The sequence below is a fragment of the Drosophila montana genome, unplaced genomic scaffold, assembly GCF_035044405.1.
Source record: "Drosophila montana isolate Dmon_TW-CO22-7 unplaced genomic scaffold, ASM3504440v1 contig_3200_1, whole genome shotgun sequence".
Lineage (NCBI taxonomy): Eukaryota > Metazoa > Arthropoda > Insecta > Diptera > Drosophilidae > Drosophila > Drosophila montana.
The window spans coordinates 2,351,432-2,368,546 of record NW_026998080.1 but is presented as its reverse complement, the minus strand read 5'-3'; the positions used below and the strand labels follow the sequence as shown (position 1 = coordinate 2,368,546).

The window sequence follows — 17,115 nt, the reverse complement described above, 5'->3', positions numbered from 1 at the left end:
GGGTCAACAGGAGCGGCAACGTTTTGTGTGTGCGAAAGGAATGAAAAACCAATCGACACAAGTGGCAGGTGGCAGGTGGCAGCTGACAGGTAGATGCCCATCCAAACAACCGCCTGCCTGGCTGCATAGTCGCTTGGTGGACGCACAAAACTTGAGGTCGTTTTTGTGGATGAATTGGCAGCTTGGTGGGCTGCCTCGACAGATGCTGGCGCAGCTTGAAACCGTGTTTGATTTGATTTTTGCCCCAATATTGCTGCGCCTGGCAAGCAAACAATCAGCGTGTGCAAAGACAACAGCGGCCACAAGTTGTTGCAACTGCAACATAAACTAGCGCACCACGATCGAGACCAGCGGAGATGATGGCCATACGCACACGCGTTGCCAAATTGACGTTGACTGTAGCCACGGACTAAATCACTGAAGTAGAACGAATAAACCGAGTTAACCGAATATAGAGTCCACTGGCAGCACAGACATGGTGCATGGTTCATGGATTGGGAGAAGTGCCACACAATTTCCACATGCATTCACAGCTGTTGGATGCAGTCTGCAGCAGCGCTGGCACCACAGACCTCTGCAACAACCACCTCACATGCGGCAGTTAACAAACACCACCAAGCAGGTCATCAGCACGTGCTTGCTGCAGCGCGACACCATTTTAATTAGTAGCCATAACTCAACCATTCATCGAGGTATGAGCACGAGGTATGAGCACAAGCTTCTGCCGGAGTTTGGTGGAGGAGAAGAAAATGGGTTTGGTAACGTCCTGCTCTGTGAATTTTCCACACTTTCTAAAAAAGCGAGATCGTTTTGTCTAGAAACTATATTTTAAAGTCCTGACATCTGTGAGGACACTTTATCTAAGCTATGCTATCGTATCTTGTCGAAAGCGTCTTCATTTTAAAAAACGTACCTATCAGACTGGTGAATATAATATGTATAATCTTATACATGTTAGGGATCCTAAACTAAAGAAAGAAAACCATTTTTGAGCTTAACTGGTTCGAGCTGGGAACTTCTTTTTATATTTACCAAGCGACCGGTAAAAAACAGCTGAACTAAAACCCGAACCCAACATATTTGTATCCATATTTAGTAAGATGTTGAATGCGAAAGATTTATATAGCCCACATCTTGCACTGAACGCCCGTTCAATTATAAGTTAAAATTGAATTGCTTTATTCAAGAATTTAAAAATTCTGTATTCAACGAACCTTATCTATAGGCAGAGATATGCTTCGATTCGTGAAGTTCTGCCAGGACTTAGCATATTAACTTGTTGCATATTAACTTCGATTGAATCTGTAGATGAAATTAATTTACTGACTGTGTGAAAAGATACAGTATATTTATCTCAATTGATGGTAATGGAAATATTGCTATAAGAGCACACCTCCATGAGTGCTTTGCAATTACTTAACCTGTTTGACCTCTCATCAACTTGTGTCAAGTGTGCAGCTGAATTGCGACAATTAATAGTTACAATATCTTTGGCTGCCAGCAAAGCCTCTCAATTCACAGATAGCTGTATAAATGCAATTACGTAATGATTGCAATCAGCATTAAGTTAGAAATTATCCTCGAGTTGTAAGCGACGTGTTGTCATATCGAATTTGAACTCATGAACCCCGATGTCTGATAATACAAATTCGTCTATAAGGCTGCCGCTGCGCATATGTCAGGACATGGACAATAGACGGCACCTGGGCTTCATTTATGTAATGAATTTCGTGCCGCAGCGTCTCCAGCTCCTGCGGCTGCTCCTTTGCTACCCGACACTTGCCGAGCTGCTGCGCCGCGCCGTAGGCAAATGCGTAATGACAACATTAATGCAAACGACTTCATTTAATTAAACGCCCGCAAAGGCAGAGCGAGAGACTGAGGGAGAGAGACAGGAGGGAAGAGCGGCGGCTGCTAAAGAAAAGCAAACCCGAAACGAAACTGAAAATGGCGTCCTTGTCATAGTCATCATTGAGTCAGATAACAGCAGATATTTGGCAGAAAGGCAAATATCGCAGCACTCATACGCCTCTTTGTACGCATGAATGCGTATTAAGGTGCACGCCATTGGGAATACTGAATTGGGCATTGACTGTGTGCGACAAGTGGGCGTGGCCGGCTGCCGGAACCGCCGCTGTAGTAGTTCTTGTGCGCACGTGCGTGTAAATACGCATATATGTATATATGTATATAAATATATGTATATATGTGTGTGTGACTGTGCGACAGGTGTACAGAGAGATGTGTCCACAGCAGCAGGCATCAGCCAATTCAATTAGCAGGCACAATCGTCCCAGCTGCAGCAGACCCACAAAGTAACAACAGACTACATTATATAAATATATATACATAAGGTATATACAGGTGTGTACTCTTAGATTGACCAAATGGCCAAGCTTAGCTGGCATTTTATTCATAATGCTTTTAATAACCTGACCGAAATGGGCTTGCTAGGCTCTGCTGGCAGACTTTTGGGCACATTTTTGTTGAGAGCTCAAATTAAATTTGAGCCGCGATGAAAATATATACAACTAAAATAATAATAGCATCATTGAGACCTAATCTTAATATTCTAGATATTAAAAATTGTTGTAATGAATGTTTCTACTCATAAAATATTTGCAACACAAGCTGTTATTTGTGTTTACATTTGCAGTATTATAATTAATATAAACTGTTAAACTTCTATTCATTAGAATTGTCCCAAACTAAGATTTGATAATTTCCACGCCTTTTTTACGTTTGGCCTTCTTTTTGTAAATCTCTATTTAGATAGACTTTTAAAGTAAATTAATTTCATTTCAGAAGCTGAATCATTATTATTTTCAAAATTGTTTGTCATAAAGCTATGTTAATAAAACTAAGAAAAGGTGCTTCTGTTTCTGCTGCTTGGATAGCAAGATATTTTATGTTTCTATCCTGACCCAACATAATTCAACTAGCATAAATTGAAATCAACCCTTTCCCCTTGCGTACTATTATCGTACACATCAAAATATTATAATCCAGTCAAAGGAGAAAAAAGAATTTTCATTTAATCGTTATTTAACTTGTTGTCTAAGGCTCTGTTTAGAACATTTGTCAATCTGTCTGTTTTTAAAAAATTCCTTTTCATCATCGGAATTTGTCATGACAAACAGTCATAACAAACTCTCAAAAAGTCTCCAGTTTGCTTTCTCCTCAAAGATAAACTCTCGCACATAGCCGTAGAGCAAACAGCAAGCTGCAACATTTTGTAGCGTTTAACCGAATTTAATTCGGTCTGGCGGCAGAGTCAATGTGCTAAGCACATATTAAATTTTTCAACAACTTCAGCGCGTTTAAGTGAATGCGCTCATTAGCAGCAGCAGCAGCAGCAGCTGAGCTGAGGCAGCGGTTAGAGGACGCTGGAAGTTGGTGTTCAAGAACAACATTCACATGCTGCACGCAATAAAAAAATTATAATGAAAAAAAAGAAAAAAACGAAAGAGTAAAAAGGCCAAAGCCAAACTGTTCATTTGCATGCGCTGGCGCTCATTACATTTACATTAAACTTTTAATATGCGCGGACATGTGGAAGAATGTGTGTAAAGTGTATGTGTTTGTGTGTGTGCTTGTGAATGAGACTGTGTGTGTGTGTGTGATGCGGGCGCCATATGTAGGCATTGAGTGACAGCAGGGCCAGACAGTGCAGACAGCAGCTGCTGTGTGTGTCATGTGAACTGGCAACGAGCGTGTGCAAAACGTGTGGCCCGCAGCTGTCTGGCCAGGCAATTTCTTAATTTCCCCTGAAATATGCAGTTAATTACATTTGACCAGCTGCGATTTGCAGCCGCAGCTGCAACACAGACACGAGACACAGACACGTGCCACACACACACACACACACGCAACATACACTCACATTTTTCGCTAGTCTTAAGCTGCAGCAACTGACGACTATTCGAGTAGCGTTCATCAGCCAAACCAAACAGCAGCAGCAGCAGCTGCAATATACCGACAACACAACTCGTACGCACACACTCAAAGTGGTTGAGTACGCGCTAGTGGCAATGGCACATGGGGCAGCCGTATGAATGTCAGATGAGCTCGCTTCCAAATACAGACCTGGACTGGGGGTCGTATACTTGTGCTGCGCATAAAGATACAACCAGTCGCGGCAGCTGCTCAGGCATTTGACTCTAAAGCTGCCTGCATGCTTAAGGTATAGCTGTGACTGCGCGTGTGTGTGTGTGTGTGTATGTGTGTGTGTGAGAATGTGTGCGTTGTCAAGTGTAAGTGCATTTCGTTATGAGCTTAGCAGTCTTATAAATGTTTGCGTATTTGTTTGCCAGCGTTATTTGCCCCCAAGTGCAGTCGCCGTTTGCTATTTACTTGATGTTTCCTGCCGCTGAGCTGTTGTCTGGGTGTGCGCGTGTGCGTGTGTGTGCGTGTGCGTGTGCGTGTGTGTGCGTGTGTGTGTGACCTCTGCGTAGCTGTAGCTGTATCTGTGCATCTGTTGAGTGTCCCTCAAGCGCCGTGTATATCTGTATCTGTAACTGTGCACAGCACATAAATATCTAAAGCGTTCTTGAGTAACTGCTCTAATGGATTTGGGTTAAAAATACACTGTGTACATGTGACTGTGTCTGAGTGTGTGTGTGTATGTGTGTGTGTGCGTTCTATGTTGCAAGGGCATGTTGAGGGCATACAACTGTAGCAAGTGCCTCGGTCGAGCTGCTTGCTCTGTATGCGTGCTTGTTTAAGATTTACAAATTAGTTTAATTTAAATTAGAATGCAACTGAAAGAAGTGAAACGAAGAAGACGGCAACTGAAACAAGCACTTGGCAGTCTGTTTAAATGTCAATTGCTAACTGGATAAGCCAAAAAGCAGAGCACTATATAGTAGCTTATAGTCCACACATACATACACATACACATACATATATATACAGATAAATGTGCCGTTGCCTGGGGATTTATAAACTATTTAGTTGTGCCAAACATTTGTAATGCTCGAAAGAATTACATAAACTTTTAATTTTCATGTTGGGTTCCGTTTTCGTAGCACACTTTTTGGCGCAGGCGAAATCAACAGAAGACTTTAGTAAATTACTAATTAAGCCAGTAAGCATGCTCTAGTGTGGAGTGCCTGACTAGGACATACCCAAAATCTAGCTACAAGCAACATTCTAGCCTCCTTATATGCATGCACAGAGCGCAAGATTCTGGCTTAAAGTGAAATATTCTTTATCTGTGTTGACTTTATGCGAATTTACATATTACTTTTGAACTATCGATAATTTTCGATTAATCCATAAGAACCGAGGCCATAAAATCGATTTTTATTGATGTCATGAATATAGGAAGAGATATAAAAGATTTATTAAATCGTTAATGTTTCGATATAGACGGATTGAAGAATAAACATGGCTTAATTCTCTAGTCCTCTATAATCAATAAAAAAGTTTCAGGACTTGATGGATTTTAAAATTTTTAATGTTGTTCCTACATACATATCCAAGGGTTTCTCAAGGACTTCATATTACAGAATGATACATATGGTTTCTTTAAATAAAAACGAAAAACGATTACGTCAATAGATATTGCACTATACATTATCTTGCTTCGTCTACTCAAAGAGTCAGCCTACCAAACATAATTACCATATATCAATTAGTGTTACCGGAAGTTCCTTATAAAAGTCGCATTAAGGACTGTCCAAATTGAAATTATAACAGATATAAAGTAAGCCCCAGAAATATCAATACACACACGCACACGGACACACAAATCGAATAAAAGGGTAGGGCCGGAATGTATATGGCAGGACATGCGTAACACGAGAGGGCGGCATATTAAACAATTTTAAGCAAAAATTATATATGCCATAAAGACATTCCGGAGCACACCACAAGCACAAGCAAACACTCACACACACACACGGCAGCACACGACACACACACACACGTGACATAAACGTCGTCGATGGCTGGGCACAATGTAATAACCGTGTTGGGCCAACTTATTGTTTACGACGTGCTTAGTGGCAAACTTGGCTTTGATAATGAAACGAGCCAACACACACGCATACACGCACACGCACTGTCACACAGACACGCGCTGACAGTTAACGGCAATTGCGACAAATACCACAAGCGACAAAGCAGCCGCCCCATAAGCACATCAGGCGTATCATTTGTTTTTGGGGTAGAGCTGGGACCCAAAAAAATATAAACACATTTTGTGGCACAAGATAGTTGCATAAACACCATCAGTATGTGTGTGTGTGTGAGTGTGTAGGTGTGTGTTTTAGGTCCAAGGGAACGCGTCGCACGTGATGTGATTAGCGCAAAGCCGCCAATGTCGCCAACATGTGCCCAACTTGTGTTGGCTTAGATTTTAATTTTTGGCTGCGATTAAAGTGGGGCCAATGCTGGTAATTGTCACGCCCACACGCCATGCATTTAAGGTTCTTTTAATATTTATCAATGCTGGCAGCCTAATATGGAAGATGCCATATGCTACTCTCTCCTCAGTCCCACGCGGCGTATGTGTTATGCCAGCACCTATACATTTTTATCAAAATTGCAAATTCTGCAGAATTTTGGTGTATGCGTATGTGACGTGAACTGGTTAAAGCATCAATCGGTCGACTGGTCAATCAATCAATCAGTCAGCAGCTGACACTGCCCCAACCAGCATGCTCTGACGTCATTTGCTTAAGTTGCAGTTGCCTCGAGCTGATTGAAAATGGGTCAAAAAAAGGGTATATTTAAGATGTGAAAATGTACGTAACAGGCAAAAGAAAAAAGTGCTCAAAGGTAAAACATTTTGACTTTCTTTCGATAGCTGTCACTTTTTATCAAAATCGACAAAGATCGATTGTGATTGTTCGCAGCATAGCTTGGAGAATATAAAAACAAGGACCCTTATATGGTATGCAGGGTTTCTTAGCTTACACAGATAATTAATTAATTTGGGTCTTTTTCCACTCCCCGAAAGGATAAAATGTAAATATAATTTGTCGCATTATCTGTTTGTTTAGAGATATATACATGTAAGTAATTGTGGATGTAAGATAAGGGGTATTTTTTAGCCGAGTACGGTCTACTGACTAACTCTTGTGTTTTTATATTTTGTGGCAGAGTCAAGCTTGATGCTGCATGGGTTCTTTGGCTGCGTTGCTTTGCTGGCAGTTTATTTTGCATGCCACAAATAATTTCAAGTTTGGCAGCAGTTGCAGCAACCTATGCGGCCAGCAGTTTGACTCATTGTTTTGCAGAGAGTTTTCCGGCAATGCCAAAAATGCCAAGGCGACTAAAGGCAAGGCAAGGCAATGCAAGCCAGGCGCATCCAGCCGGGCCTGCGTGTTGTGTTTACACACTGTGTGTATGTTTGCGTGTGTGTGTGTGTGTGCTGTGTGTGTGCGTTGTAGCAACTCAAATTAAGCTAAAACCGCTTCAAGTTGCAATTTCCGACGCTGCAGCCATAGAAAAACAACAAAATGCCTCAAGGATATGAGCAGCAGCAACAGCAGCAGCAAGGGGCAAGGGCAACAACAAACTGTAACTATAATTAAAACTTTGCACAGACACGAGAGTGTTGCCACGCCCATACCCACTGAACGCCCAACAACATGACATGTAGTCCATGTAAACATCAAGATGCTGGCGCTGCACTCAAGCAAGTTGCTTAAATGGAATTAATGCATTAATCGCTTTGGGCCGCTAAGCCGCTTGCGGCGTTCTGCTAATTGACGAAATGCATAACAACAACAACAACAACGACAACAACAACGACAACGGCAACAACAAGAACAATAGCTAGCAGCGACCCTTGACCCTTGCACCCCGCGTGTCGCTCTGGCTAAAAGTTAAATTAATTTCTGTCGACAGCTACGCAACTTTCAACTGAATTTCACATTCGAGGCACGCGACTAACTGGGTTAGGAGTACGCCATTTGGGCGCTGCGACGGGGCGTGGCCGCGTTTTTATTTTAATTTTATTTTGTTTTGTTTTGCCTTTGCGGCTGCCCGTTTGCATAATCGTATTTGTATTACTTGCTTTTTTTGAACAGTTAAATTGTTAAAAAATTACAAATAAATTGAAAAAGCTGCCCAAAAGGGCTGACTTCTATTAATAACAACAACAACAACAGCAGCAGCAGCAACCAATTACATTGTATTGACTTTTCAATTTCGTTTTGTGGGCAACTTTTAAAGTGGCTACCGCCGCCGTCGCTTGGGCGGCAGATGAGAAATTGCCCAGCATTTGCCGCTACTTTCAACATTCTACTTTTTTTCCCATTCTTTTTTTTGTGGTAGCATGTTTGCTTTCATTTGTTGTTGTTGTGGTTGTTACTGCTGTTGGTTAGTGCTGGCTGTTACTCCGGCTTCCGCCATTATGCCATTAGCTCTTGGGTAGCGTATTTAGGTCACATGATTCCAATGCTTGTGCATTAATGGCCCCAACAGCAATGCGGCTAAGGCTTTCTTGCCCAACTACAACGGCAACGACAACGACGACAAACCGGACAAACGGCAAAAAGCCCAAACATAATAAGAGCCACGCCTACTGTGCCACAGAGGGGGCGTGCGGCAGTCAGCTGAGTGAATGTGGATGCCTTAAGTCGTAGTCAATTCGAGCCAAGCATCTGAGCACTGAGCACAGCGCACAAAGGATATCAAATTGAAGTGCACACACACACACACATCAGTGCGGGTCAGACACCAAGGGACGAGGGTTATGCCAAAAGTTTCAAAAGTTCAAAGCGAAAGCTCTCCAAAGTGCTAGTATGTTAGTTATTAACATGTATGTTTATTATCAACAGTGTCGCACGCATTTAACATTTGCTGTTAATCTTAAATGCGAACTTAACATGTGCTTAGCATACTCGTTAAATCAAAAGTAACATTTGCATGGAGCCTTTTTTCACAGCGCTATGCTAGTTTACTGTTCAGTAAGAAAGTAAAACCCTACTGCTTAACTGTTATGTCAAAATTGTTAAAATTTACAGAAATGATAAGTAGAGTTTTTAAAGGTAATGTTACCAGCACTTCAAATAGCTGAATTCTGTTAAGAGACTAATTTAACAGAATTATTCTAAAACTCTGTTAAGAGACTCTCATTGCATTTAGTACTTATTAGCTAGCTGTAACTTTGGTGTGAACAATGTTACAGCATAGTTTGTTTACTCTAACATGAGTGATTTTACAGTTTGTAATTTGTTCAATTTGTGCAGACATTTCGCTTATTTTCGAATTTTTTTTTTTTTTTAACATTACATTTTATATATATTATACGAATGAAGTCAGGTACTATGAAGCAGGTACTACCTATAACCTATCAATTTTTTTGGTTGCTCTGATTTGCTGTACATTTTTCCAGCTGCGTAAGCTTCTTAAGCTAACCTCGCGCTCATCTTATTGCTATATATGTGTGTGACCTAATCGCATTGAATTTAATGTCAAGCAATTTCTGCTCTCATTCGAATGCTGCTGGCTGCTACTTTTTTCTCCTTTTTCTGCTGCTGCTCAATTCTCAATTCAACTCAATTCGTTGACTGTGTGTGCGTGTGTGTGTGTTAAATTCTTTTGAAAACATCATGAAAATAACATACTTTGAACTTTTTATTGTCAATTGCCGTCCGTCTGCAAACAATAAAAGCTGACTTCATTTGGTAATTTTCATTTCATAATTTGTCGCAGCATTTTCTCTTCGATTTCTCCCTGGACGCGCTTTAATTTGATTATTTTATGAGTGTGCGAGTGCGCGAATGTGTGTGTGTGTTTAAATATGCAGGGGCAGCTGACACGCCCCCAATCGCAACCGCCCACTGTGTCCAGTTGACAGTTTGCGATTGAATGGAACCGGCTGCTTTTGGCATCAACTGTCGCATTTGGTTATTTGATTGTGGTCATAATAGTTTACCGCAGGGGCCGCACTATCAATGCCGCACAGACATGCGGGAAGTGTGTGTGTGTGGGGGGGGGGGGGGGAGGGGTGAATAGTATAGCTGGGTACTCATATTCGCACATGGCTCATCGCATGGACATGGACATCGCATCCTGCCAGCAACTCATCTGCCTTTAGCAGCTACTCCTCAATTCAGTTACGTTTCTCATTCAGTCAAAATATTCGTACGCTCTGGTTCGTACGCTTGACTGTCAATAGCTTTTGGGCAACATTTTTATTGGCAAGCAAATGCAATTACAGCTACAAAGTTGCAGGCACTGCACCTAGCTGCCACAGCCCTCGCCCTCGCCCTCACCCTCGTCCACGCTGTGCTATCAAAATTGCATGCACTTTTTTGTTGCGTTTGTAAAAAGTTTCGTTTTTCATTTTTTTTTTTTGCCAAAAAACGTGCGCTTACTGCAAACTGCAAAACACTGCTGCTTTCTGTTTTTAGCTACGGCTACTGCTGCTTCTTCTTATAATTTCCTTGGCGCTGTAATTGCGCTTATCGCATTGTAAGAAGGCAAATTTGCCGCAACGCCACGTGCCCAATCAGCAGCAGCAGCAACAGCCAAAAAATAAAAATTAAAACAATAAAAAGGGACCAAAAATAAAAGCAAAAGAAATTGGCACACGGCATAAAGTTAAAATAAAAGAAAAAAGAAAATATAACCATTTTTTTTTGTAATCCGCTTAGCTGCCATCGTCAGTTGCCATTTGGCAAAGGGAGAGCAAAGCGCAAAACTTAATTTGCTGCGTGGCACTGCTGCGGGCCGGCGAGGAGTGGAGAGAGGGGCGTTGGGGCGGGTAATTACAACATAAATTTGCCAAATTGCTTCTTTAAAAAAGTTTTTACTCGCATCGCAGCAACGGGCAACTGGCAAGCTGCGAGGCATTTAGTTAGCTGACATTTAATGCTGATGCAGACGAGAACAGTTGCCCTCTTCGTCCCGTTGTCTGTCTGCGGTTTGGTTAGCTCTGTTAATCCCAACCAGCTAATCCCGGGCGGGTCAGCATATGTGAGAGCCTGTGTGTCGGCCAGCCCCGGCAGCCACTGACTGGCAAATTATCGCTGCCAGTCGACCAAACCTGATAAGGCCAAACATGTGTAGGAGTCACACCAGCTTAGCAATCTCTGCACATCTTCCTCCCCGCCTCTTTCCGTGTCTCTCTAGAGAGCTGCTTGCCAGACACGCCTGTGGTTGGGAAATAATAGGTTTATGCTCTGCAGGCATCAGTCATGTGATTGATATGCCAAAACTGTCGCCGTAACTGGAGCTGTAATTGTGGTCCAACAACAATGTACAACAAATGTCCGAAAGCCTATTTCAACTTTAATGTGCTTAATATTTGATTTGTGGCCCTGCCTGTGTGTGTTCGTTGTGTGTGTATACTGTGTGTGTGTGCGTGTGTGTGCTTGTCAATGACACTTGCGTTTAAGCTCTGCTCTTAAACACCTATAAAAACCTCTCATAGCTGCAAATTTGATTTAACTTTCAGACTTGTTAAGTGGCCCAACTTTATAAAATAAGAGTTTTATGGTATATATATTAAGTTTAAGTAAATAGTTGCATTAAAAAAGTTTTTCATTTTTCTCGACGCTGTCAACGCTGCTGGCTTGCTCTGCCAAACTCGTCAAAATTTAGCAGCAATTACCAAAGTATTATTTTCTAACCATCGCAATTTACATCCAATCTTATCAGCCGAAGTTTTAAAGTCCTCCATGGTTACTTTAGTTAAGAAAAAGGTTTTTTGCTCATGCCTAAGCTTATTATTATCAAATATTAGTTTTAGTTTTTTTATTAGTTTCTAATTTTTTTAGTTATAAATATATTAATATTGTCACATGTCTTCCATGGTTACTTTGCCAATATAAATGAAAGTTTATCTAGCCACGAAAACTTTGTTCGAGTACTTAAGTACTTTAAACTAGTGAGGATGCTAAAACATAGCTGAGTTTCAGATATTATTATGTTCTCCATATAGATATTTAGCTATCTACATGGATATGCCTGAAGTGCTTCCAAAAACAATCCCAGTTTTAGTCACATTTACGTCAAATAAGTGACACTTAGCTAAGCCCATGTCCTGCATGCTTACTTTTTGAGCATCAAGCACTCCATTTAGAACTACACGTAATTCCATTGCATGTGCTGGTCAACTTTAGCTGCTTCGTCTGATCCACCCATTGCGGCCTTTTTGTGCATGCGTGAAAAGCGACACTTAGGGACCGTCGCCCCCTGCCCCCGCCGACGCATTGCCGCTGGCAAATGTGCAAGAAAAACAGGCGAACAGCTTTGGTAATTTTTTTAATGCTGCACTTTAGTTGATAAGTCAACCACTTGAGAGCAGCGGCAAATCCATGGCTATCTCGGCTTTCTTTTATTCTATCAGCTCTCCATCTCTTCCTCGCATTTTGTCTCTCTTGACTATTCTTAAGCGTTCTTTGGCCAACACCTGCCAACTGGCTGGTCTGGCTGTCTGCCAGGCAGCGCCTGCCCCACCTGTATGCCTCCCACTGTTGGCATTTCGTAATTGCATTACGAGCACGACAAAGCAAAACCTTTTGAAAGCACTTGCGTAGGTGTGTGTGCGGGTGTGCTTGTGTGTGTGCGTGTGTGCCAACTTTAAGTGCCCCTTTGTGTTCCTCTATACCTTGTATCTCCCGCACGCTGTCGCTCCCTGGCTTACGCTTTTTGCTGTTGCACAGTTTTGTGTGTGCGACAAGCGACTAACGCGGCAACATTGTCGCAGGCAGACGACGCGGCGTATACGCAACATGGTTGCCAGGTCATCAGCTCGTTTGGCACAAACGCGAACGAAAATTAAAACGCAGCCGTGAGCGAAGTCGCGTTGCCAATGCAACATTGTGGCCATAATAAACGCTGCCAACTATTTTGGTGGCGCATCAGCTGCCTCTTGTGCCACCTGGCGCGCTTTGAATAGCATTCAATTTGGCGCTGCAGTTGCCGTTAACTTCGCACGGTGCAGCGCCGCCCTGCCTGATCTAAGCCGGGCTATCAAATTGGTAAACTAATATGGCCAACAATGTAAGCGCTGGACAAGCGCTCGACAAACACAGCGCGTCATGATTGCTTTTATAATTGAAATGCTCAAATTACTAACAACCACAGCAAAGCTAAAGCCACGGCAATCAAACTGTCTGCCACACGACGCTGCCACCAATCCCTATTGCAGCTGTCGAGTTTGAATTCAGGAGTCGGGCTCGATTACAGCTAGTCTTGAGGCGCTGCTGTTTTTTGTTGTTCTCCTTGGCCAGCTGATACTCAGGCCCCGTTAATTAAAATTTGTGTGCCAGGTGGTAAATAAAACTAATTATACATGCGCAAATCATCGACAGTCTAGGTGGGATGGGTGACAGGGGGGTCGTGGGGCGGTACATCACCTTTAAAACGAGATGGAAAAACTTTTCGCAGCAGCTATATCTGTTGTTGAAGTTCGGCGCTAAAGCTGACAACAACAAGCGCAACGAGCGTGCAATAACAACAACAACAACAACAACAAGAGCGGCAGCAACAACAACAAAAACAACAAAAAACTTTACACGAAACTTTGTCCGAGCTTGAAGCCTGATAGCGGGCGCTACGGTGGCAGAGAGCGGCCAAATCAATGATGCAGCTGCCATAAGACCTCTAAGCTCAATTATGGCATGAACAGAGCGCACAGTCAGAGGCAGACAGAGGGAGATGGCAAGAGAAAGAGAAAAGGAGAGACAGAGAAAGTGTGTGGAATAGACAAAGGCATACACTTGGCTATTCTTGATGGCTCCATCATCCACAACTTGAGCTAAGCTTCAAATGCGCTTGAAAGGGACTAAAGATATTTGTATCTGATAGATACCCATATATTTAGCCGTTGCGATTGATTGGCGCTGCTGCAGGACGCAACCCAAATAAGTAGGCAACAAAAAATATTATTTTTAGCGGCTACAATATGAATTTATGCGCACTTTTATGCCCCACAGTGAGTATTTAATTTCTATTATGTGAGCGCAGAGGTAACGCATAAAGGCCAGGGAATACGTCTAAAGTCTTATTTATGGCAAAATGTATAGATTATTTAATATGTACATATACTCATTATATTGACTCAGCTCTAAATGAACATTTCTTGAATATTTCAGATTTATATTCATATAAATTGAAGTTTTTAAGTTTAAACACACTTGGAATAAATAAATCACAAAAATATGTTCGCTTGTAATTAAATGAAGTAGGGAAAACTTTTGATATATATATTCTTAGATAAAATCTAACTAAATTCATTGCATACGCATATTTCTGTGTCTCATGCAGAATAAAATATGCCCAATACGCACACAATCTCGTTAATCTTTTTTCAATTTCTCACTTATGATTTACTTGTTTGCACAATTTATTAACCTCTTTTCGTAAATGATATGCTCATAACTAAACTAATAAATTCAATCAGCTCTCAGCTATTTTATCGATTTGCATTGGATATACTCGACAACATATAACTTATTCGTCGCAGTTAGGGTATCAAAGCCGCGACTCGTCGTTTCTAAACGTTCGCAACGTTGGTTGCCTTCAGTTATTAATAAAATCACTCCAAAAACAGAACTTGGTTATTTATATTATTCATCGAGAAGCGCCTATATTCCACGTTCAGTTTTTAAAAAATGCTCAGAGTTCCTGGTCGCTGTCGTCTCTTTGTCAAAGTCAAATTCAATTTAGCGATACCATGGAAGGAAAAAAAAAGAACTTTGATCAAAGCCACGGCCAAATTGCTATTGTCAACGACACACACACACACATAGACACACACACACAGATACGCGCACACAGAGAGAGAGGGCTTTATAGTCCTAAAAGAGCAACGTACGTACATCCTAAAAATTGTCAACTTCATTGGCAAAACAAAAAAAGGAATATGCCAAAAGTTGAAAAGTTTCGTTTTATTTTTGGCTACTGGCTTTGGCTGTTGTTGTGGTTGTGGCTGGAACTGGGTCTGTGCTGCTGACGGCAAAAGATACCCTATAAGTATTAGGCAGAAGGCAACTAAGCAACGCCTTCATTAGGTTTAATCACAAAGATAGAACGATTTTTGTTAAAGTCTATTGATAGATTTTTTGTGAGCACGCCCTATTGAAAGTCGGCAGATGTATCTTTAAACTAGCTGGCAGTCAGTACTTAAATGGATTTCTGTGTAACTTGACCCATAATAAAGGTTTATATCTTTAATTGTTCAATTTTGATTTAGTCACTGAGCTTTCCAAAGTAGTTCCCTATGCAGGATAGCTTGCAGTCTGGCATTTTCGCTTACACTCAATGTGTCAGACTGTTTATGTGTGCATTTATGTGTGTGCATGTGTGTGAGCGTTAAAGCGTTCATTTGGACATAAACAACTTAACAGTCATTAAATCCAAGCCACCAAGCGATAAATGTCAATAGCAGTGCCTGAAAAACTTTGCTGCACACGCATACACACACATATACCATATACATACACTCACATACATACAAGCACATATATGCACTTGCATATAGTATTATGCAGTGCAGCTGCAGTCCTTAACACATAGCGCATACGTCACGTTGACCCTCATTTAGTGAAGCTCTTGCTGCTGCTGCTGTTGCTGTTGTTGTTGTAATTGTTGTTGTTCTTATTGTTGTTATTGCTTTTGCTGCTGTTGTTGCTAGCGTGCAAATTGCAGGCGTTTTCAGCTGATGCTGAAACATATGGACCAACAACAGAATCATTCGCATAAATCTCTGTTGTCCAGTCGTAGACCAGGTTTCTCGGATGCTTTCGACTCGTTAGAGCAGTAAAAGTGGCAACGAAATTTGGATTTATGGGCCGCACAGTGATAAATTGAATTTCGCTCAAAATTAACTGTAAGCCAAAGTGAACGTGCCACAACGCAATCAACAACAACTACAACAGCTGGCAGAAGAAAAATGGTCGCAACATATGCAGCCTATAAAATGTGACAAGCAGCAACCGCAAAAGGAAGCAGCACAACAACAAATTACGATTGTGGCTTTGCTAAGACAACGCCTGCTTCTCTATCTGTGTGTGTGTGTTGTGTGTGTGTGTGTTGTGTGTGTGTGCTTTGTGTGTGCGAGACCGCAGCGTCAAGTTTACTGCTGCAGCCTGGCAATGAAATTAGGACACAAGCTGTAGGCTGAACAGCGCCTGGCCTGGCAATTGTCTAAGCATATTTGTCATTTGATTGATTTATTTTTCCTTGCCATACAAAAGACACAAAGCGCCAGATTTTTGGGACAAACTGACTTGTGGCTCAATTGTGACAGACAGGCCTTCCAAATACAGGTTGCCCGTAAGTTGGACCCAAACTAAGGCGCTTTGTCAAATCAGAGCAGTCTAAGCATATCATCCGGGGCAGCAGCTTTAGATAGGTGCGTGCTCAAATAACAGGTGCTCTTTACTATAAACCTATCTATTATTTAGTTGTGGGAAGTAGACCGAAAAAATGCTGCTCTTTGAGAGGCATATAAATAGCATTTGTGATATGCAGAGCGAGCCCCATTCCGAATAAAAACAGATTTTAAGAAATTATAAGCATATCCCGAATATTATTGGGAGATGTAGGTTCTTGTTTCGACTTAAAATATTTCCCTTTTAAAAAGAATGAAAAAAATAATAAAATTTAAATTTTGCGATTTGGCATTTACATACATTTCTCTACCACACTTATGGGCTATAAATGGCATAAAGATCGGACTATAACGACCGATGCTGCTCAAGAAAACATTTCCCATATTCCATAGAATAAAATCGAAAAAAACCTCATACCAAATTTCGTATATATCCTCAGTTCGTATAGTTATGAAAAACAATTTCTATAAAACTTGTTAGGACTATCAGAAGGACGCGAAGAGAATAACCCTAAAAGAAACAACGAATGCTTCCCTTTAATAAAGGTAAGTTACACACAATATATATTTTGATAGCCGCAACGCATAAATATGCAAAACTAAATAGAATGGTATTTTTGATGAGTTCAGGCACATAACAAAAGGTGAAAGGTGACTGTCTAAACAGTTGCCATTTCGGTGGGATAGCGATTTTCATAACATAATGCGCTCGAACTTGAGCGAACTGTGGGGAGCCGTTGGATCTGATGATGGCATTAAAGTTGTGCCATTTGAAAGTCATTCAACTGCATTAAATATGCAAATGCGAAATGGCA

The 17,115-nt window shown here is 41.4% G+C and overlaps 1 protein-coding gene across 3 annotated transcripts in view; it reads right to left on the bottom strand.

The window, feature by feature from the left end:
* Window positions 1-17,115, bottom strand: part of LOC135431613 (cyclic nucleotide-gated cation channel beta-3) — an 81,790-nt gene that overhangs the window by 32,370 nt on the left and 32,305 nt on the right. The window lies entirely within an intron of this gene.